Source organism: Cynocephalus volans, chromosome 14, assembly GCF_027409185.1.
Source record: "Cynocephalus volans isolate mCynVol1 chromosome 14, mCynVol1.pri, whole genome shotgun sequence".
In the NCBI taxonomy this organism is placed as follows: Eukaryota; Metazoa; Chordata; class Mammalia; order Dermoptera; family Cynocephalidae; genus Cynocephalus; species Cynocephalus volans.
In genome coordinates this window covers 37,755,794-37,779,094 of record NC_084473.1, presented here as the reverse complement: position 1 = coordinate 37,779,094, position 23,301 = coordinate 37,755,794, and positions in this window count along the sequence as shown.

Here is a 23,301-nt window from a genome sequence, read left to right as displayed (position 1 = left end):
ACCTTTTTCATTTCTAATTTTTGTTATTTGAATCTTCTCTCTTCTTTTTTTTTGTTAGCCATGCTAATGGTTTGTCAATTTTATTTATCTTTTCAAAAAACCAACTTTTTGATACATTGATCTTTTGTATTGTTTTTTGGGGTTTCAATTTCATTCAGTTCTACTCTGATCTTAATGATTTCTTTCCGTCTGCTAACTTTAGGTTTGGATTGTTCTTGTTTTTCTAGTTCTTTAAGGTGAAGTGTTAGGTTGTTCACTTGCCATCTTTCCATTCTTCTGAGGTGAGCATTTAATGCAATAAATTTCCCCCTTAATACTGCTTTTGCAGTATCCCACAGGTTTTGGTATGATGTATCATTGTTTTCATTAGTTTCAAGAAATTTTTTGATTTCCTGCTTGATTTCTTCTTGGACCCATATGTCATTAAGTAGAATGCTGTTTAATTTCCATGTGTTTGTATAGTTTCCAGAGTTTCGTTTGTTATTAATTTCTAGTTTTAATCCATTGTGGTCTGAGAAGATACATGGGATAATTCCAATTTTTTTGAATTTATTGAGACTTGATTTGTGACCTAATATGTGATCTATCCTGGAGAATGATCCATGTGCTGATGAGAAGAATGAATATTCTGAGGTTGTTGGGTGGAATGTTCTGTAGATATCTGCCAATTCCAATTGGTCTAGAGTCTTGTTGAGATCTTGTGTTTCTCTACTGATTCTTTGCCTAGATGATCTGTCTAATATTGACAGTGGGGTGTTCAGGTCCCCTGCTATTATGGTATTAGTGTCTATTTCCTTCTTTAGGTCTAATAGAGTTTGTTTTATAAATTTGGCTGTTCCGACACTGGGTGCATACATATTTATGATTGTTATGTCTTCTTGATGCATCAGTCCTTTTATCATTATGTAGTGTCCCTCATTGTCTCTTTTTATGGTTTTTAGTTTAAAGTCTATTTTGTCAGATATAAGAATAGCTACTCCAGCTCATTTTTCTTTTCTGTTTGCATGGTAAATCTTTTTCCATCCTTTCACTCTTAGTCTATGTGAATCTTTATGGGTGAGGTGGGTCTCTTGTAGGCAGCATATAGTTGGGTCCTCCTTTTTAATCCAGTCAGCCAGTCTGTGTCTTTTGATTGGGGAATTTAAGCCTTTTACATTAAGGGTTGTTATTGAAAGGTGTTGATTTATTCCTAGCATTTTAGTGGTTGTTTGGTTGTCTTAGGTGTCTTTTGTTCCTTGCTTTCTGATTTACTGTTTGTTTTCTGTGTTTGTTGGTTCCTTAGGTTGTAGATAGCATTTTTGTTTGTTTGTTTTCTCTTCATGAATGCCATTTTTATTATACTAGTGGGTTTTGATTTTTCCTGGGTTTTTATGGCAGTGGTAGTTATTTTTCAGGAACCAAACCCAGTACTCCCTTGAGGATTTCTTGTAAGGGTGGTCGTGTGGTAGTGAACTCCCACAGTTTTTGTTTGTCTGAGAGATATACTATTTGCCCTTCATTTCGGAAGGATAGCCTTGCAGGATAGAGTATTCTTGGCTGGCAATCTTTGTCGTTTAGTATTTTGAATATATCATCCCATTCCTTTCTAGCTTTTAGGGTTTGTGATGAAAAGTCTGATGTTAGCCTGATTGGGGCTCCCTTATAGGTGATTTGACGCTTTTCTCTTGCCACTTTTAAGATTCTCTCTTTGTCTCTGAGTTTTGCCAATTTGACTATAACATGTCTTGGATAAGGCCTTTTTGGGTTGAATACGTTTGGAGATCGTTGAGCTTCCTGGATCTGAAGATCTGTGATTTTTCCTATACCTGGGAAGTTTTCTGTCACTATTTTGTTGAATATATTTTCAATGCAATCTCCGTTTTCCTCCCCTTCTGGGATACCCATGACTCGGATATTTGAGCGCTTAAGGTTGTCTGATATCTCTCAGATTTTCTTCAATGTCTTTGATTCTTTTTTCTTTCTTTTTGTCTGCTTGTGTTATTACAGACAGCCCATCTTCAAGTTCAGAGGTTCTCTCTTCAACTTCGACAAGCCTGCTGGTTAAACTCTCCATTGTGTTTTTTATTTCGCTGAATAACTTCTTCAGTTCAGCAAGTTCTGCTACATTTTTTTTCAGGACATTGATTTCCTTGTACATTTCCTCTTTCAGGTCCTGTATACTTTTCCTTATTTCATCATGATGTCTAGCTGAGTTTTCTTGTATCTCATTCAGTTTCCTTAGAATTATCACTCGAAATTCCTTGTCAGTCATTTCAAGGGCTTCTTGTTCTATAGGATCTAGAGTTTGAGATTTATTAACTTTTGGTGGTGTACTTTCTTGATTTTTTGTATTTCTGGTATCTTTTTTTTGATGTTTATTCATTGTGGCTGGGGGTTTCACAGTCCACCGGTTTCAGAATATTGACTAACTAAGACGTTGCTGTGGTTGCCAATTAAGTATGGCTCCCTCCGTGACTGCTCAGTTGGCCTCTAGTGCCTTGTGTGTGTGGTTGCCTCGGGTCTTGGGCCTCTCTGGGGAGCCACCTCTCTGGTCAGTTTGGACTCTGCTGGGCTGCTGGATCACGGGGCGATACCGCAGGGTGTGTGGTCTCTGCTGAGCTTCCACTTCCCATGCAGGACTTCTCCCTGTTCACTCTGGCCAGGCTGTTGGATCACGCAATGGCGACTGCACATGGTGTCTGGTTTCTGTCAAGTCTCCGCCTCGCTAGCCAGACATCTCCCCGCTCTGTGCTTACTGGGCTGGGCTGGGACGTGTCTTCTGCAACCCTCGTCTATCAGCCGGGCCTTCAAGACCCTGCTCGGCACCGCCTCGCCCAGGTTTCTGCTAGGCGCAGACGACCGGTCGCTCTGGGTGCCTTTGTAGCACTGTGTAGATCTTTCTCGGGACTTATCACCTTCCTCCTGGTATCGCGGTTATTTGTGTACTTGTCTTATCTCCCACACCAGAGCGTGAGCTCTTCAGGGGAGGAGCCCGCAGCACACGGTTCACCTTTGAATCCCCCCAGCACGGACCGACTCTGGTGCCCGCCCGCAGTCAGCTCTCTGGCAGGTTCAACGAACTCGGGAACTCTCCCACCACACTATTCCTAACCAGAAATCGGTTAGGCGTTTTTCCGAACTGGTGGCCGCAGAGATGGTATCTGCCTCCCGGTAACAGGAAGTTTACTGGGGGCCGGAGCCCACGGTGCAGTGGAGTGACAGTTGGCCCAGCCCGTACTTCCTTGCCCTCCCAACGCTGGCCAGGGACACCCCACGCCACCAGCCCCGCCAGAGACTATGGAGGGACTGGGAGGGGAGGCCAGCCCACAGGCCCCGGGAAGCCCCGTGCTGGGGCAAGCAAGTGGGAAGGCTCAGTGAGGAGCCGAGCCAGGAGAGGAGGACAGGCTTGGCCGAGCCGGGCCGGAGCCACCACCACCTGAGAATATGAAGGCAGCCCCAGGGCCGGTGAGTGGCCCGGTGGGGCAGGCGGAAGCTGGGCAGGCATCCGCCCCCTGAGCAGGGCCGGGCCGGGGGTCACTCACGGGGCTGTCCCGTGTTGGGCGGCTCCCTCTCTGCCTCTGCGTCGTCGCCATCCCCGTTCTTGGCCCCCACCACCTCAGGCTGCTCACTTGGTCCCATGGCACGGCTCGGGCTCTCCCAGGAATCTTCTTTTATGCCAGTCTGAAACCTCAAATCCTGAATAGGGCAGCTGGCTGCCTTCAGCGTGGCCCCGGCCTCTGGGATCCTGGCAGCGTCAACCGCAGCCCCGGTGCCGTGTTCCCTGTTTAGAGACTCACTTTTGCAGCTAAGAAACAGTTCTTTTCCTGCTCCATACTTCAAAGCTGTTGCCTGTAAATGAGGCAGCCTCTCCTGCCAAGGGCAAAGTGGCGGTCAGCCCGCACAACCGGCCACCAGCAGTGGTCCTCCCTTAAGAGATGGCAAGAGGAAGGTCCACAAGTTTCCCGGCTGCCTAAGGCCCAGTGGCCGCCTTTTCCACCTCAGCTACTCCGCGCCAACCACTGCAGCCACCGCCATCTTAGGATCCCTCTCCTTTTATATTTAAATGTGCAGTCATAGCTCCTGACTGAGAGAATTTCTTTTCAAAAGAAATGCAATTGTCTTAAGACCTCCTTGCTAGGAATCCCATCAAATAACCAGGAGTTATTAACCAGCAGGGAAGAGACTCAAAGACATTACACTTTAGAAAGGGAAATAAAACAAATAATCAGGACAAAAAGAATGAGATAATTCTACACTTATGGCCACAAAGGATGACAGGAGTTTAGCAGGCAGAGTTCCAGAAAGCCACAACGTAGAAATTATGAAAGGGAACTGGTGTATAATTTTTCTGATGTGTTTCTAATATTAGTCCAGGCATTATGGAAAACAGTATGGAGGTTCCTCAAACAACTACAGAAAGAACTACCATATGATCCAGCAATCCCTCTGCTGGGTATACATCCCAAGGAATGGAAGTCATTATGTTGAAGGGATACCCACATTCCCATGTTTATTGCAGCTCTACTTATAGGAGTCAAGAGTTGGAATCAACCTAAATATCCATCAGCCATCAACAGATGACTGGATAAGGAAAATGTAGTATATGTACTCAATGGAATACTTACTCTGCCATAGAAAAGAATGAAATTCTGCCATTCACAGCAACATGGACAAACAGAGAAAATTATGCTAAGTGAAATAAGCCAGGCACGGAAAGAGAAATACTGGATGTGCTCACCCATAAGTGGGAGCTAAAGGAAAGAGAGAGGAAGGAAGGAAGAAAGGAAGGAAGGAAGGAAGGAAGGAAGGAAGGAAGGAAGGAAGGAAGGAAGGAAGGAAGGAAGGAAGGAAGGAAGGAAGGAAGGAAGGAAGGAAGGAATCATAATAATACATTGAACTTAAAAAAAGAGAACAAAACTGTGGTTATTAGAGGCGGGAAAAGGGGAGGAGGGTTAGTGAGGAACTAGTTAAGGATCACAAAGATTGATTACACTTTGTAAACATGAGTACACTGATTATCCTGATTTGATCACCACATATTGTATACATGTATTGATATTCAAATCTTTACCCCACAAACATATGTAATCAATTATGTTTCAATAAAAATAAATAAATAAATAAAAATTCTAACAAATAAATAAATAGAAAGGGATCTGAATTCTCATCCTGTCTTTACTACTCACTCTGGCAAGTCATGCTGGGCCTCAGTAAACTTGCCTATGGGTGATAGACTAGATGAGTTTTTTAGCAGCAGCATCCTTTTTATTTTTTGTAAATGAAATCTTAGCCTTGAACAGACATTTCTCCAAAGAAGACATACAAACGGTCAAAAGGTATATGAAAAGATGTTCACTGTTACTAATCATGAGGAAAATGACAAGTCAAAGCCACAATATCACTTGATACCTGTTATGATAGCTATTATCACAATAACAAAAGACAACTAGTGTTGGCAAGGATATGGGGATACTGCAACCCTTGTGTACTGCTGGTGGGAATGCAAAGTGGCACAGCTGCTATGGAAAACAGTATGAATATTCCTAAAAAATTAAAAATAGAACTACCATGTGATGCAGCAATCCCACTTCTGGGTACTTATCCAAAAGAATTGAAATCAGGGTCCCAACAAGCTACCAGTACTTAAACGTTCATTGCAATGCTTTAGCCAGGATGTAGAAGCAACCTAAACGTCCATTGAAAAAGATGGATGGATACAGAAAATGTGGTATATACATACAATGGAATCCTATGAAGCCTGAAAAAAAGAAGGAAATCCTACTATAAGTGACAATATGGATGAACCTTGAAGACACTAAGCTAGTCACAGAAGGACAAAAACTGCATGATTCCACCTATATGAGGTATCTATAATAGTCATACTCACAGAATCAGGGAATAGAATGGTGATTTCCAGGGAATGGGGGAGAGGGAGATGGGAATTTGCTAATCATTTGGCATAAAGTCTCAATTATACAAGATGAATAAATTCTAGAGACCTGCTGTACAGCAGTGTTCCCATAGTTAACAATTTCTATTACACACTTAAAAAATTGTTAAGAGGGTAGATCTCATGTTAAGTGCACTTACCACAATAAACTATGTTTTTTGAAAAAAGAAATTTTCACACAAAATTCCAATACATTAAATAGGTAAAAATAGAGCTGTTCCAGGAAACATTAGGTGGGGACTGCAATGACCCCCAGATCACACAAAAGAGAGGCAGAATCCTCTGGACAAGATGTTTAAAGGTATCAAGAAGTCTAAAACTCAGAAGTCTGCAAAATTGCTCTCAGATGGTATGAACAAAGTTGATGTCTTCAAAAGAGAAGCAGAAAATAGGTAAATACAAAGAATTCAAGGAAGGCGCACTTCCTCGTGGTGTGAAGACCTCCTGCAGTGATGAGCCATCTCCTCTACTGGAACAAGATGAATACGACTGACATTGGCTCGTTAGACGGCATTGGAGTTAGGCGGCTGTGTTTAAATCCTAATTCTGCTACGAACATAGCAGGGTAATTTTGGACAAAGCACTTTATTTCTCTGAACCTAATATCCACACCTTTAAAATGGTTTCAATAATATCTATCTTCATGGGGTTGTTCTAAATTTTAAGGGAATTGTGTGTGTGTGTGTGTGTGTGTGTGTGTGTGTGTGTGTGTGTGTGTGTGTGTGTGTGTGTGTGTGTGTGTTCATTTATTTTATTGTAGTAAAAAACACTTAACATAAACTTTATCATCTTAATTACTTTTTTAAAGTGTACAATTCAAATTCTTGTAAAACAGATCTCCAGAACTTTTTCATCTTGCAAATATGAAACTCTATACCCATTAAACAACTCCCCTTCCCCCCTCCTCCAGTCCCTGATAACCAACATTCTACTTTTCTGTTTCTATGAATTTGACTGCTTTAGTTACCTCATATAAGTGGATTCATATAGTATTTAACCTTTTGTGACTGGCTTATTTCACTTAGCATAATGTCCTCAAGGTTCATCCATGTTGTAGCATGTGACAAGATTTTCTTTTTTTAAGGCTGAATATTTCATTGTATGTATAAAATATCAGTGGATAAGAGTTCTGGTAGGGGAAGAAATTGAAGTATAAAACTAGAGAACTATATGCATAAAAAAGGAATGATCTACCGATTGCTTCGAATTGTCTTTGGAATCAGATAGACCTAATTTAGTGGCTATATGCTCTTGAGCAGATGGTCTATCTCTCTCTTTAGGTTTGATAGCATTTGCTCTACATATCTACGCTCTCCAATGTTGGGTGCATATATATTTATGATTATGTCTTCTTGATGAAAAGATCCCTTTATCATTATATAATGACCTTCTTTGTTTCTTTGCATGGTATTTAAAGTCTATTTTATCTGATATAAGAACAATTACTCCTGCTCATTTTTGGTTGCCATTTTCATGGTATATCTTTTTCCATCCCTTCACTCTAAGTCTGTGTGAGGCTTTACAGGTGAGGTGAGTTTCATATAGAAGGCATTTAGTTGCAAGCAAAAAGGCAGGAGGAAAGGAGAAGCAAGGACCAAGAATAAGCCTCTGCTTGCAGGAAAGAGAAACTCCACCCAGTGTTATCCACTCATGCTGAGGAGCTTCAGTACTCACCAGTGCACCTATTGGGGTCATGGAACACTAACTGGGGTGCCAGTAAGTCGATCCAGGGACACCCACCTCAGCTAAGGAGAGACATGGCACTCAGGCACTTCTCCCAAGACCTCAAAATGTCACCTACAACCTCAACAACCTAACACATTATTACTTCAGCAAAAAACCACTGAGTGCCCCAGTGCCCAGGCTATGGAGGCACTCACACACAATGCTGACATTAAGGTAAATTTGAAGACTTTAGAAAAATGATGTTTTTTCCAGGAGGCTGTTTTGGCTTATTCCCACAGAATCCCAGAAGTGTAATTTCACTTTCCTTTATGAAAAATGTCATGAAGCAAATTGGCCAAGGATATGTGCAGAGCATTAGTGCTGAAGGGAGGATAAGAACGCAGGTAAGAGAAGCTGGAAATAACAGCATGGCCCTCTCTTCTCAGAGGACTTTCAACCATCTCAATATTTCCTGGTCACTAATGATTTTATTTTATCCAAAGTGCATCCTTGTTGCATTTATGAAGAAAAGCCTTCTCTCCCCCTCCCTTCCTTTCTCTACTTTAGTAGCTTTCAAACTTGTATGCCTGTAAGATGCACTGGGGAAATTTTTAAACATCTAGACTCCTAATCTCCACTTCCAAAGGATGTGATTCTGCAGTCTCAAGTAGGCCTAAAGAATCTGTGTTTCCTATCAAGCCTCCAAGTGATTCTGATGGTCTCTGGCCACACAGAGAATCATTGCTCTATTGTCCATCCAGGTGTCATTCAGGACTCCTCCCCAAACCTGGCGAGAAAATGAAACCTACCAAAGTTTCTTTATTAGTGGGCAATTAACTACAAAAGAATAGTACCAATGGTTGGATAAAACTTATTTCAGTCATATTTTCTAGCTTTCTAACATAATCATTTTAGTTGACCAAGTGAAAACTAGTTTATTAATGTTACAAACTTTCACTGAATGGCTCATGACCTGGGACCTTAGGCTTCAAAATCAGGACCACTGTATTAGTCCATTTTTGTGCTGCTATAACAGAATACCTGAGACTGGGTAATTTATAAAGAAAAGAGTTTTATTTGGCTTATGATTCTGGGACAGCTGCATCTGGTACGGGCCTCAGGCTGCTTCTATTCATGGCAGAAAGCAACAGGCAGCCACCAGGTACAAGCAGATCACATGGTGAGAGGAAACAAGAGTCGGGGGGGGGGAGATACCAGGGTCTTTTAAACAACCAGCTCTCATGGGAACTAATAGAGGGAGAACTCACTCACAACTCCTACTCCCCAGAGAGAGCATTAATCCATTCACGAGGGATCCACACCCATGACTCAGCTCCCTACACTGCCACATTTGGGATCAGATTTCCACATGCATTTTGGGGGGACAACACACCCAAACTTTATCAACCACATATTCCCTAAACTCAAGCTGCTCACATCCTGGCTGAAAAGACAGATGCACGAACAGTTAAATTACAGCATAAATCTGATAAGTACTGTTCCAGAGAAAGGGCATACAAAAATGGAATACAAAACAACTAATTGCTTGGGAGCAGTCAATAAAAGCTACATTAAGTTAGTGACATTCGGGCCAGAAATTGAAGGACAAGCTCACATTTTCAGCAAAATAAGGGGCAAAGATCATGTGCAAAGAGCCTAATCTGACCCTTCTGTCCTGACAATGGAATGGCCAGAAATTCAGTGTGGCAGAGGACTGGGTGATAAGATATGAAGAGCAAAGCCCATCACTTCAAACCATAACAGGTGGGACTGACCAAGAGTGAAAGATAAGTGTATTATGTGGCAGGAAGTGGAATGGAGTAAGGATAAAAAGCAAGGCCATTCATTAAATCCAGTCAAGATGCAGCCTTGGGGCCCACTCTATGCCTCTCCAGAGCCAGAGAGCTGTTTAAATACCCAGATAATTGTACCCAGATGTTTTGACATGAGGACCGTATTTCCCATGCAGTCAATTAGATGCATTTGTTGCTTGTACGTAGATCTCTGGTCTCTGCCAGATTATTGTGTGCTTCAAGGGGATGTGTTGTTCAACCCTGCTGTGACTCCCCAGTGTAATTGTCTTGTATGTGTCTGGAGCTAATTGATGCATGCTTGTTTTTTAATAATTAGTCAGGTGGTAGTAATAAACACTGAACAGAAAATACCTGGGCTGAGTTTCACTTAATGACTCTTTGGATAATGAAAATTAATAGCAGAAGAGCCCAAGTACAACCTGTTCTGACCTTGTGTACAAGACTCTGAGTAATGATCAGTGGAGCAAACAAAACCTATCTCTAGAACATTCTTAACATTCTTTTTTTTTTTTTTGAATGTGCTGCATGACAAAGTTTATTATTTTAATTTTCAAAAAGCACTATTTCAGATGAAAGAAAAATTGTGAAACCAAAAAAGAGATTAAGTCTCTGAATGCCACAGGTGATTTTAAATAATGCAAATATCAACTGAAAAAGTTCAGGTAATATTTTAAATAATGAAACTAACACACAGCTATGTATTTTGTAGCAAACCTTGGAAAACCTCTTTTCTCAAGTTGAAAGCAAGGATCAAAATATTGAGTAGATATTTCCAGGAAAAGTATGTCTAGATAAATCATATAGCCTATTAAACATGGCTAATTTCAAAAAGTAAATTTGGCTGATCATAGATGCCGATAATCAAAGTTTACATTTTTTTCTGGATGAATTTCAAACATGATGTCAACATTTCTGTATTATGAACTACAAAATAATTCATAACAATTCTACAAACAATACGCAAGTTTATTTAAATTAACAAAGCAGAGTGAGCCAGTTTAGAAGTATAAAATTAGATGATTTAGCAACTGATATAAGCACCACATGGAAGCAGATTACACAGACACCATCAGGCCTTTGGAAGATTAAGGCAACATAAGTATCTCAAGTAATTTTATGAGAATACTTTACTCATGTATGTTATTAAAACATCTCAAAATAGACAGAGCCCACAATTTTTCCAGTTTTCTTGTCAATATATTAATGATTCTTCTTAAATACTGTATAACAATTAGTCTAGATTGACAAATGGGCTATCAAAGCCACTATCTTGTTGGCTAGATAAGGGAGTGATTAATTTCCATGAAGGCTGCCAGCACACTTAACATGGTACTGTACTGCTCAATTTTTTGAAATCCAACTTTAACGTATCAGCCTTATGATGAGATGGGTGTCCAAGGGTCACACTGATCTTCCCTGACTGAGAATACATGGCTTCTTCTGACAGGTCTGGAATGTGATCACTCTGACATTTCATGGGTTGACAAATCATATTCTTTTTCTCTGTCTCTGAAAGACAATTGGTTGCTGAAAACTGTTTGAAATTAACAGACTCATCTAGTACATCCTGAGTTCCTTGTGGCCTACCCTGTAAATACGACACTGCATGGCTCTTACATGGTAAAGTTGCACAGTTGTAATGCCAGCCTAAGGAGTCACTAAGGTCCCCTCCATCCTTTACTGGAGTTTCCTGAACTCGCAAACCTTGATGACATCATTTCTTATCTCTCTTTCTCTTGCACTTCACATTTAATCCAGTAGTAAATGAAGTTGGCATTCTGCCTTCTATGTAAGTCTAGAGTATGATTATTTCTCATCACCTCCACCATAGTGGTGCCAACCACTTCTATCGGCCCAGGCCACCAATGTCTCTCCATTGATGGCTCTTTCCATTGACAGCCCCTGACAGCTTTCTGCATTCAGGCTAAGAAATAACTTTTATTGGATTATAAATAGCTCTTGTTATGTGCCAGCCACTATACCAAGCATTTTCACAAATATTAACTCATTTGATACTCACAACAACTTTATGAAGTCAGCACTATATTTATCTCCAAGTCTCCAAACGGGGAAACTGAGGAACAAGGAGGCAATCACCTTGCCTGCATTCCCAGACTTGCCCAAGTTTCTGTCCTTAAGGCCTGATTGGTTGCCTCTTCCACAGATGCTGGGTGCCACCAATGTCCTTCCAATAATTTATTATTAATAAAGATAACTTTATTTTGCTTGTACCCAAAGAATCATTGTATGCTGGTCTCACTGATCAAAGTGATCCTTCCTATGTTTCTTAGTCTTAGGGATAAGTATTTGATTAATCAGTGTTAATAACTGTTAAATGGGGTTGTGTGTGTGTGTGTGTGTGTGTGTGTGTGTGTGTGTGTGTGAGAGAGAGAGAGAGAGAGAGAGAGCTCACAAGAGAACACTGCATTTTCAGAGACTCATAGGTATATATAATCCCTTAAGCCTAGAGGAATAAATAATTAATTGCAAAATTCCTGGCATTGTGTTAGGCTTATGATGGAGCTATTTGGGGAGAAATCTGCTCATAAATGATTGCCCTAAAGTCACATCACATAATTGATTCCTAGTCTTTGCAATAATCCCCCAAACTTCTCTATGTTTAGCCTAAAGCCTCAAGAAATTCTCCCCACTGGAACCACCACCAAAATAATTGTTTCTTAAAAACCCATCTCCTGGTAAAGTTTCATAATGTTTTAAAACTAGATTTAGAGTGTCAGATGAGATATCTCACAAACTAATAAAAATATTATTAAAAAGAATCTTTTTCTCCTCCCCACTTTCTTATTGCTCTTTTTCTAATCTCTCTCTTTTTCTCTCATTCCCAAGAGGCCAAAAGAAGCTCTATGGAGCTCCATATAACAATACTCAAGAGATTTTTCTAATTTTTATTCCTTAAAATGCTCTAAAGGTAACAGTCGAGATGCAAATTAAATAGAGATGTTGATTGGTTAATTGGAGCAAATAATTTCCTCACATAAGAAAAATATTAAAATGTCCTCTGGAGTCAATTCCTTTAGAACTGTTTTTACATAGTTTAATATAAAGACAAATTTCTCAATTGCCAGTAAAACTAGCAGTAGTAATGAAGTCCTCAGGAAATGATTTAATCTAAACCACATTCAAAATGTATGCACTTATCAAGTGTACTTTTCAAAAACAAACCCTTAATTTTCCAAAGCATACAAAAAGATAAGAGGCACTTTTCGTTAGAAATCACTGTACAGACTCAAGGGTCTTCTAGATTTGATATGTCCAAGGTCAGAAGAGCCAGGCAGAAAACTTCCAAAAAACCAAAATGATCTCAGTTACTAACAGGAAAACAGACATCACATCCCCAACTCCTATGTCCAACCCAGCTTTTCTCATTTTCTATAGACTGGAAAAATGAGAGTTCAGAACTGAATATAGAGAAGGTAGAACAAAAAAAAGGGAATGTACAGTAAATTATACTAATGATGTGTGAGAATGCAAATTATTCCCACTGATGAATACGTGTTTCCTTCTTTCTTTCAGCCATGATTTCTATCATGAGTGCTGGGGACTGCGATGATGCTAGTGTGAAATACAAGCACTACACACATTTTTAAAGGCATGGAAAGTGCTATGAAATGTGAAGCAGAGATTAATGGGAAAAGTAACCTGGAAGTCAGATGAGGTCTGTCTGAAGGAAGGATAACTTGATGAAGCATGAAGAATAAATAGGCGTTAGCAAAGTAGAAGAGTGTGGTAGAGTGTTGTAGAAACAAGCATGTTCAATGCCTCGAGGAGAGAGAGAAGAACTGAAGGACGCCCAGGGAGGGGTAGCCATGGGGTGGAAGGGGAACAGGGTATGATGAGGTTGGAACATGGGCAGAGGCAAAGAGTTGCTTAACCACATCTTAGACTTAATTTTGAAAGCAAATATATCCATTCAAGGCATTTAATCTATAACATCAGGATGGGTAATATCATCGGACTTGCAGTTTTCCAAAAATATTTTTGCTGTAGACAAGAGACTGGATTTGAGAAAGACTAGAGTTAATAACTTCATTCATTCATTAAATATATACTGAACTTCTAGTGGTGCCAACCACTTCTATAGGTACCAAGAATACAGCAGCAAAAAAAAAAAAAATGATAAACTGTAGGAAGATCAAAAAGAAAATTAATATCATAGTTGAGACAAGAAGTGAAAATGGATGGACTAGGACGCTAGCCATGTAGGACAGAAGTGGACGGATTTGACAGATTTATCAGAGACCCTCATAAGATAGGATGGCACTAGGACTAGGCAGGAAGAAACAAGAATGAGCACCAAGTCTCTGTCTTGAGCTATTTATAGAAATGCAATTTTTAAAAATAAACCTGAGGGATAAGCAGGTTTGTGGTAGATGTTGATGAATTCAGTCTTGGACATGTTTTCAAAGTATTTTAAGGTGCATTGAAACATCTAAGTGGAGAAATCAAATAAGAAGTTGTGTACAAGTGGCTGGGCCTTGGCTGGGGTCAGACATGGATTTGCTTAGTCAGTGAAACTGTGCAATTAGACGAGATGAGCCAGGAGGAGTGTAGAAAGTGCAAAATGGAGCCCCACGGAATTTCAACTTTTATAGGCTACTTAGAAGATACTTAGACCTGATAGCTACTTAGAACTGATGAAAGAAACTAAGAAAGAACAACTGGAGAGGCTGGAAAAAGTAGAGTTTAAGGAAGAGGAATGGTCAATGATGACAAATGTTTCCATGAGGTCAAGTAAGGTAATTACTGAAAACTGTCTATTACGTTTAACAATAGGAAGGTCATGGCAGCCTTGTGAAAGCAGCTACAATGCCATGGTGGGATGGAACAACATTATGGTGGGTGGAGTAAGACATTAAAAATAGATATGACTAGTGAGGACAATTCCATTATGGAAAAGCTGGAATTAAGGCCACCAAGACATTATTTGGTCCAGGGGAAAAAATTGTGGCTGTTACTCCCAGCAAAAGAGGACCAGCTAAAAACTGTAATATGAGATCAGCCCCAGGCGCCCTTTCCACCCCCACCCCAGCCCCCAACCCCACCCCAGCAATTTCACTAATTATACTGAGGCTTCCCACTCACATCCCTATTCTATCTCGTTGCCTTTTTTTTTTTTTTTAATGTGAGAAGTTTGAGAATGTTTACAAACTGATTGGAATAAGGCAGTAGATTTGAGGAAATTATAGCCCCTGGAATTAGGAGAAATTGAACAAAAGGGAGAGCTCTGGAAAATGAGTAGGTGTAGAGAATGGAGTGCAGGAATTGGATTCTAAGAGGAGAGATATCTCCACTGTGGCAGGAAAGGAGGAAAGCATAATTTAAATACAGAGAGATTTGTGAACTTAGCATAAAGTTGAGGAAGTTCCTCTCTGATGGCTTCTCTGTTCTCTATTAAAGGGGAGTCAAATCCATCCACTTAATGCAAGGAGGAGATACTTGGTTTGGAAGTTTGAGCACAGTGGGACAGCTTGAAATGAGACAATGAGCTTAGTGAAAGATTTCTGGGTGGTGCTGTACACTCAGATAGGCATGATGCCGACGCATTTATAGTGGTCTCAATCTATACAAAGTGTGATTTTCTCAGGTAATACCCAATAGGTCAGATACAAGAACCTGGGACAGTGAGTGGTTGGATCCATCGAGAGCTTGGACTTTCTCCAGGTTGGTATAATGAACTGAAGGACGGGAGGTTAGGTTATTAGAAATGATAGCATATTGCACATAAGCTGGATGAAAGTGAGAGAGTAGTGAAAGGGAGAAGAATCAATGAATGAGAAGCCCTGATGTGATGAAATGAGAGGTGTCATGAGGACAGTTGAGCCAGCAAGCTCAGAGTGAGGCATCTGAATTATAATTCTGGAAAAGTTTTGCTTCAGGCTATGGCTGTGCAGGGCTTGAACTTGGTGAGGGAAAGAGGCCCTTGGAGAGAAAGAAACTGAGACCAAGGTGTTGGATGGGTCATCTACAGAGCACAAAAACCACCCGGGATGATGACAGGACTTTGGAAGTAGAAGCAGACTACGATCAGGATTGAAAACTGAACAGGGAGGAGCGACTGCGTGGTCAATAGATTGCAAAGAGGAGAGATTAGAGAGAGACAGAACCACGACTCTTGAGAAATAAGGGGGCAGAATCATGATCTGGAAGTGTTGGGGGATGAAAATTACACCATGCAATCTCTCAGCCTGAGACAGTGGTGGGACACAGCAGGGAAAGTAGTGTCCTCAGGAGGGTCCCAGGTTGCTGCTACAACAGGAGGTGCAGACAGTATTAAGTGACTAGCTAGAAGATATGGGAGAGTTTGTTAACCATTGAACAGGAGTTCTGTATGGCAAATGGAAGAGGGCCAGGAGAGAAAGTAGGGGGAGAGGAAGCACAAAGAATTACACAAAAGGGAATATACAAAAACGGGGGCAGACTGAAACTGGCGATATGGAGGAAGATTAATGATTTGATGCCCTTTCAATCAGATTCCTTTAAATATTTACTCAACATTTATTTAAAGACATTAGGGGAATACCTGATTTTCTATTGATAAAAAGTAACTGTATATTTGTGTTCAAAATATGAGAAGTTATTACTTGCATTAAGCATGTGGAAGGATGATTTTTGAGAAATGAAGTTTCTCCCTCTATTATCTCCTTTTCCTCACCAGTTAAGATAGGTAGCAGGTGAGAGAGGAGGACTCCCTACCTCCTCGACCCCATGTGCCCTACTGAGGAAGTTCTCCCACAGTAATACTTCTAGTAGCCCTGGATCCGTGACCCTCCATCCCCAAGGCAAAATGACATATCCGATTGGTGAACTTGGGAGAAGTCAGGGAGCATTTAGTGCTGTCTAAGTGTCCTCCTCCCGATTCTGCCTGCTGTCAGGATGTGCACATTATCTGCTCTCTGCTGAGGGGAAGGCTCCCTTGGGTGAGTTTGTGGAGAATGAGTTAATAGAGCTCCCCCAAGGGCTGGATGCACAGGACTTTCTAATTCAGGGAGGAAGTTCGAGGAAGTCCACAGCGAACACAAATTAAAAGCCACTTTCTTAAATCACCTTCCTCAGTAGTAAAGCTAAATATATAAAAAGCCTCCATCCTTCTGCCTCATGTGTCTCATTCCTCAGATGGCTCCAAACTCAGGAAGAAACTATATGGGCTGTGGTATTATATATTTTCCTATGGCTGCCAAAACAGGTTACCACAGACTTCATGACTTAAAACAATACAGATGTATCATCTTCCAGTTCTGCAGGTCACAGGTTTCAGGAAATAGGATGCGGTCATCTTAAGGGAGCCATTACTCTGCCTACCGCAGGTTGTAGGCTGTCTGATACCCCACCTGAGGGCTCAGGGCTTCCTACCTTCGCAGACACTGGTGGAAGGGCAGAAAGCAGAATTAGCTGCACAACCCGATCCTTCTCAATTTAGTTTCCAAAAGCCTAAATCCACTGTAGAGGTTTTGCTGGGTGATTTAGAAGATTTAAAGGGAAAGAGTGCTTGAAGGAAAACATGAAGAAAGATTTCCTCTAGATTAACAGGTGGTTGGCAGAGCTTGAGAGATGGAGAGAAAGGTCTAGGAGTCCTGAAGTTAGCAAGGAATTTTTCATTCACCTGGAATACAGAGAAAATAACAGCCAGGTGTGCCCCAGAAAGGCCAGATCTCAGCAGCAGGATTTCTACCTAGAAAAGACTCCCATTCTCCAGGGGAATGGTATGCAAACAGAGAACCACCAGACTTCACGAAACTGTTAGGGCTTAGACAATACCACAGTGACCAGCACAGACTGGGGATCAAGGCTCTTCTCCCATTTCCTGAATTTCCATTAGAGAGACTTGCTCAAAATATGCACAACTTTCTTTCACTTCCTTTTCATGTCAGAAAAATTTCCCTTTTGTCTGTGGTTTTCCACTTCTCCTCTGCTTCTTCCTCCTTTTTCTTCAGTTTTCCTTCATGACTTTTTAAACCAGACAATTTCTTGGAGAGCATATTAACATATTTGAATTTTAAATAATAAATCATTCATTTTTAGTAAATGGAACAATGCTATGCATGGTGCAGTTTTTGTAGCCAGCTGAGACACAAGGTGCCAGCTGGCTGAACTTCAGACTGATGGATGTAATGTGTAGGCACAGAGATGAAATTGGTAGAGAAAAGTATATATATTTTAAAAAAGAAAACAAAACTTTTACTGAAGGTTATTATCTGAGGGTACTAGCTGAAGTGGGTGGGGCAAATTTACATTTTCTATAAGGAAATCTCAGTTAATTACAGCCCCACTATAAAGCTAGGGCTTACAGACCCCTTGAGTCTGTTGCACAGATTGGGTCACAAACCCTCCACACGCAGGTCTGTGAACTAGGTAACAGGAAAAAAGGGTCTGGGAGCTGTAGGTATAGAAAAATGAATGGGTTTTATTCAGATCTAGGAGCATCTGAGAAGCCCTGTGGATCAGAGCTGTTAGTCTTTTATACTTAAGTCCACAACCCTGGACACCTGGGTGCCCATGTGCAGCTTACATTAAGTAGTAACAAGAACACCTGAGGATATTTACAGCAAATGCTCAGCAAGGTTTTGAACATCTGACGGGCCCTGACCATTTTCCTATTTTTCCCAACACCCACATTCCCACCATTCCTAAGAATTCTGGAATGCCCCTTATTCTGGTTCTGCTGGGAAGCAAAGAAGTGCAGAGAGGATCATTTTTTGAAAGATGTCTGAGATAAATAGTGATATAGTTCTAAGAAGCAGGAAGGCTGAGATGGCAGGAGGTCAGACCTCACAGAGTTCAGCTGCAGCTCAGTCTGGAGGCCTGGGCTTTGAAATGGAGCGAGGGGCTCCTGCTTTGCCTCCTGGTACGATACAAAGATCTAGGTGGGTAGTTCAAAGGGTGAACAGGAACCTGATCTCTTGCATGTGTAAGTGGGTAAATTCTTCTAGACTGCAATTTGGCCTCAGCCCTGAATTTGGGTCAGCCCTGAATAAGGAATCTCTTCCCTGGGCTTCTGTCTTGGCTGTAAGGCTCTCTTATTGCACAATTTAGATTTTTTTCCTCAAATACTATTTGCTAGACTTTGGCTCCTGAAAATAATTCTAACTTTATTCTTAGTTGATACAGCAGTTACTTATCAGACAGTTACCCACTCGTCTGTGGCTGTCTAACATTCTATCTATATCTCTTCCAATCAGTAGTGGGTATTTTTTGGGAGAACAGTCCATTATCTGGAGCCTATGGGAGGGTAATTTCTATTACCCCCTATCTCCTTACAGGTACCTCCTGTGGAAGCTCACAGGATCTATGGTCATCTAATAGGGTGTTTGTTCCCGGACACAGAATCTTGAACAACTGGAACAAAGGAAGGGGAAATTCAGAAGTGAAATTAATCAGAAGTGACACTTGGACCAAAGTGGTTTCACAGCATGACCTGGGCTGGGTATCTGGCTGCCCCACTTCTAGGACTCCCTTGGTTTCCTATCTATTTGCCCGTCTTGCATCTTGTATCTCCCATCCATTCAGGAACTTCCTCCCAATATCCTGCTGGCAAGTATGCTTTTTGTTCAAGATGGTTTGCTTAAATCAAAAACCTGATTCTTATATTTTCTATAAAACTTTTAGCCCGTCAGTCAAAATATATAAGAAACAACATTTAATATTCTCCTCTACTTCAGTAAAAATAGGGACAAAAGAAAGATGAGTACACATCAGTTAGAACTTGGACTGGTCCTTACATTATTTCTGAGAATGGTGCAATCCATTCTCGGTACAAATGAGAGAGAATGGGTGTATTCAGGAGAAATGGAGAGATGGGAGAACCAGGCAGTTTCCTAGCATTCCCCCGTGCCGGTGATATCTTCACTTGTGAAGAAATATTGAGAATTCCGGGAGCTCTAGACAGGGAAATTCAAATTTAATCACAAATTATATTCCAATGTAAAATATATTCTTTGTAAAATATTAAACATTTGGATTATTACAGACGATCATATACAATCAACTCTATGTTAACAGAATTCATAAATGTTAATGTGTCACAAAATAATTGAAAAGTACAATGGAAAAAAAAAATGAAAGAAAGAAACCCTGGAAGGTATAAACAAAATGAGCTGATATTTAACTGAAATTCCCTGGGATTCCAAGGCCATCCTAGGCACCACAGAGAGATCCCAGACCATCTTTCTCTTCTTCTTTCACACTGATAAATAAGACTGCACTTACTCATGAAAACTCTAATTTCAATATCTTTATGTAAAGAAAAGTATTCTAAAAGCTTGAAAAAAAAATATAGACCCAACACAAAGTGACAGGTGAGATGCCAGCCAACAAAAGGTCTACAGAGAAGAGGTCATAAAAAAAAATACAGTTGAAACATTCTAGAGAAGGCACACTTCCAGTGAGAGAGTCATTTGCCAAATAAAATAACATGGCTGTTACAGGCTTTCAATTAAGCCACTACAACCAACCACAACAGATTAAAAGTGAAACAGCACATCCAACAAGGTAATGGCATTGATTTATTAGTTCCAAAAATACTATGTGAATGCTAAACAGCTGTTTAAGTGCAGAAACACAAACATGTAAATGACTACCAGCACTAGAAATTTTTGTAAATTAAATAGTAACAGGGACTGCTCAGTTATCACATTCAGAGCCCCATGACTAAAGAACTCTGGGAACTCTAGCTTGGATCATTTATACAATATTTGCTTGTATTTGGAGATTTATAACTGCATACACACACACACACACACAGAGAGAGACAGACAAGTCTAGTGGTAAATATGGCTAAAATTATGAGTGATACAGCAAATGCCTGCTATCAATGAAATCTAAAACACAGGAAGATCCTAAAAAGTAAGGCCTATGGAATCCAAGTTTGTGAAATTTGAACAATTTGACATTAGCAATAATTGAAGCAAGTTTCTTTCATTTTGGTGCTTCCTCTGTACGATATCAGTTTTCCCCTCAAAAAATGGGGAAAAATGAAATGCGAATATACATACCTTGAGGACTTGGAAGATCCTTTTAATTTCACCCTACCTCCTGCACCTACTCGGCCCTGTTTGTATTAGCATGTGACTGATATGTTGAGATAGAAACATTAATGTATTGAAGCTGATATCTGTCAACAGCACTCTGGAAATGTAAAATGGCATTGATACACAGTATCTACCATCAAACGAAAATGCATTGCATAGTTTTAACTCTCCAGCCCATCTTTCTGCTGTTTATGTCAGAGATAAATGGGAACAGCCAAGCCAGTGGAATAGCTTTATGCTTAGAGGTTTAATGGGTGAGGCTGAGACTGTCACTAAATAATCTCCCTCTTTCCTCCCCCATTCCCATGTTCACTACCAATGCACTCCACTTCTGGGTCTGTTTGCCAAAGGAGCAGAAAGGCTTCAGAAAGAAATGGGCTCCTGGCTGCAAAGTGCATGGCGCCCCTAGCTGAGGGCAGTTGGTTGGGCTGGCAGCCACCATCACTGCCTGAGCAGCCACCATCACTGCCTGAGCAGAGGCCACCTCCAGCGTGCAGCGGCGCCTGGCAATAGTTAAGCCCACAGCCTCAGTTGAAGGCTTCGGCAAAGTCTTTGATTTTAAAAGGAAAGGCGGGAGAGGCAGCTCATGGAGCGGAGAGTTAAGAAAAACTTGAGATGGGCAGCAACCAAAACCAAAATTGTAACTTCTTCAATACCTAGGAAGGAAAAGTGTCAAGCTCTTAATAAGCAGTCACATCTCTTTGGTTCCCTGAGACATACTCTGTATGGATTTATAACTGCATATATATGAAGGGTCTTCAAAAAGTTCATGGAAAGATTCATATTATCTTCTAACTCAATTTTCCACTAACTTTTTGAACTACCTTCATATTTACAAGTCACCACTGTTTTCACTGCTATCATTTGTTACCCACACTAATCTTTTCTTAACACGACATTAAATAATTGTGTTATACTATTCATTAGAACACGAAAATATTTTATAAATGAAAATCCCCTATTTTTATAATGATGATTCTTTCTAGACACATCTGAGGTAAAGTCCTTATGACAATGTGTTTACTCAGAGTTTTATAATAAAGTTCTTTTGGGTAGAAATATCCTGGTGAAATGAGAATAATAAATATTTTCTTTAGTTTTTCAAATCATGCTAATTTAGAATTGCCTTGGGGAAAAAAAGTTTTTATATATAATTTTTTTTTTCCAAAATGCATTTACACAGCAAGGTAAAATAAATTATAACTAAGTAGGAGAGAAACACCAAACAAACAAACCAAGAAATAAAATTAACAAACAAATACAAAAGGATGTAAAACAGAGCCTGGAGTGAGGTTCATTCAATTGCATTCTCCTTTAATAGCCTGTCCCCTTTAGCACTGTTGAATGCCCTTCTAGCCACTCATTTAATAATTAATTATTTAGTGTCTCCTCTGTGCCAGACACTCTGCATGGAGCTTTTCCTTCCTTGACCTGCAGAGCAATGTTTTCTTACCACGGTCCTCCTCTCTATACTCCAAACTGGTGCCTAGTCCTTCTTCCATACCTTGATTTGAGAAATTCTTTTTGTTCTACCTCAATCCCTTTGCTTTTAAAGTCTCTTTTTTAAAAAAAATTTATTTTATCAATATACAATGGAGTTGATTTTCATGTATTTTAACAAGTTCAAGAAATTGTGGTGGTTGTTTCTTCTTTCCCACCCACCCCCATTTGTTTGTGTATTTATTGATTGATTTTTAGCTCCCACAAATAAGAGAGAACATGTGGTATTTCTCTTTCTGGGCCTGACTTATTTCACTTAATATAATTTTTTCTATGTCCATCCATGTTGCTGCAAATGGTATTTCATTCTTTTTTATAGCAGAGTAGTATTTCATTGTGTAGATATACCACAGTTTCCATCTCCACTCATCTGATGATGGACATTTGGGCTGGTTCCAACTCTTGGCTAAAGTAAATAATGCCTATGTATGGGAGTAAACTCTTTTCAAAATTCAGGTTCTGCATTTCTAAAAGTCCACAGGATGTCTCTACCACACGTTTCTGCCAGCACCACAACTTCCATGACAGAAACTGCTGTGTGCTGACTCACCTGAAATCCCACTGGCCAGAGTGCACTCACACACTGCAGGCACAAAATTATCTTGTGTCTCCTTCACTTTGCTAAGGTTACCGCTAAACTTCCTGCCACCTAGGCATTAAACCATGGAAGCATCTTGTCTCTTCCCTCCCCCAACTTCTCACCTACTCTCCCCATCACCCTTACAACAGCACAAGCAAAGATGTGTGGACAAAATCCAGGATGGCTGGGAGCTACTGCCATGTGTACTGACACGAAGAAGGGAAGGCAGGCCATCTGTTCATAGAAAGATGAGTTGGTGAAAGGACAAGTCAGATTAAGAGAGAAAAAAGAAGCAAAAATAGGCTAGCTTTAGAATGATAAAGACACATAATCATTTGCAAAAGATTAAAATATGTACAAAATAGTACTACAAGCAACTCTGGCAACAAATGTCAAAAACTAAGGCTCATACATGTGATTACTGACCTTAGTAAATAAACATATATTGACACAACAAATAACTTTCCTAGTGCAATTACTTTAGATGAATAATTGGCTCTAAATATAAACAAAAAACATGGACATTGAAATTGCTTGGGAGTACTTATACGCTAATACTTTGTTTTGGAATTTAATTATCCTTATGCATCGTAATTGTCACCATTTTTAACCCTTATTACATGCAGGATCATATTTTAAGCACCTCACATTGGTTGTCTCCTCTCACCTCTATCACTAAGGTACTGTTACACAGATGAGGAAGAAAGCATAATGAGATTAAGTAATTTTTCTGAGGTCAACGGCTAGAAAGAGGTAGGGCAGGGAATG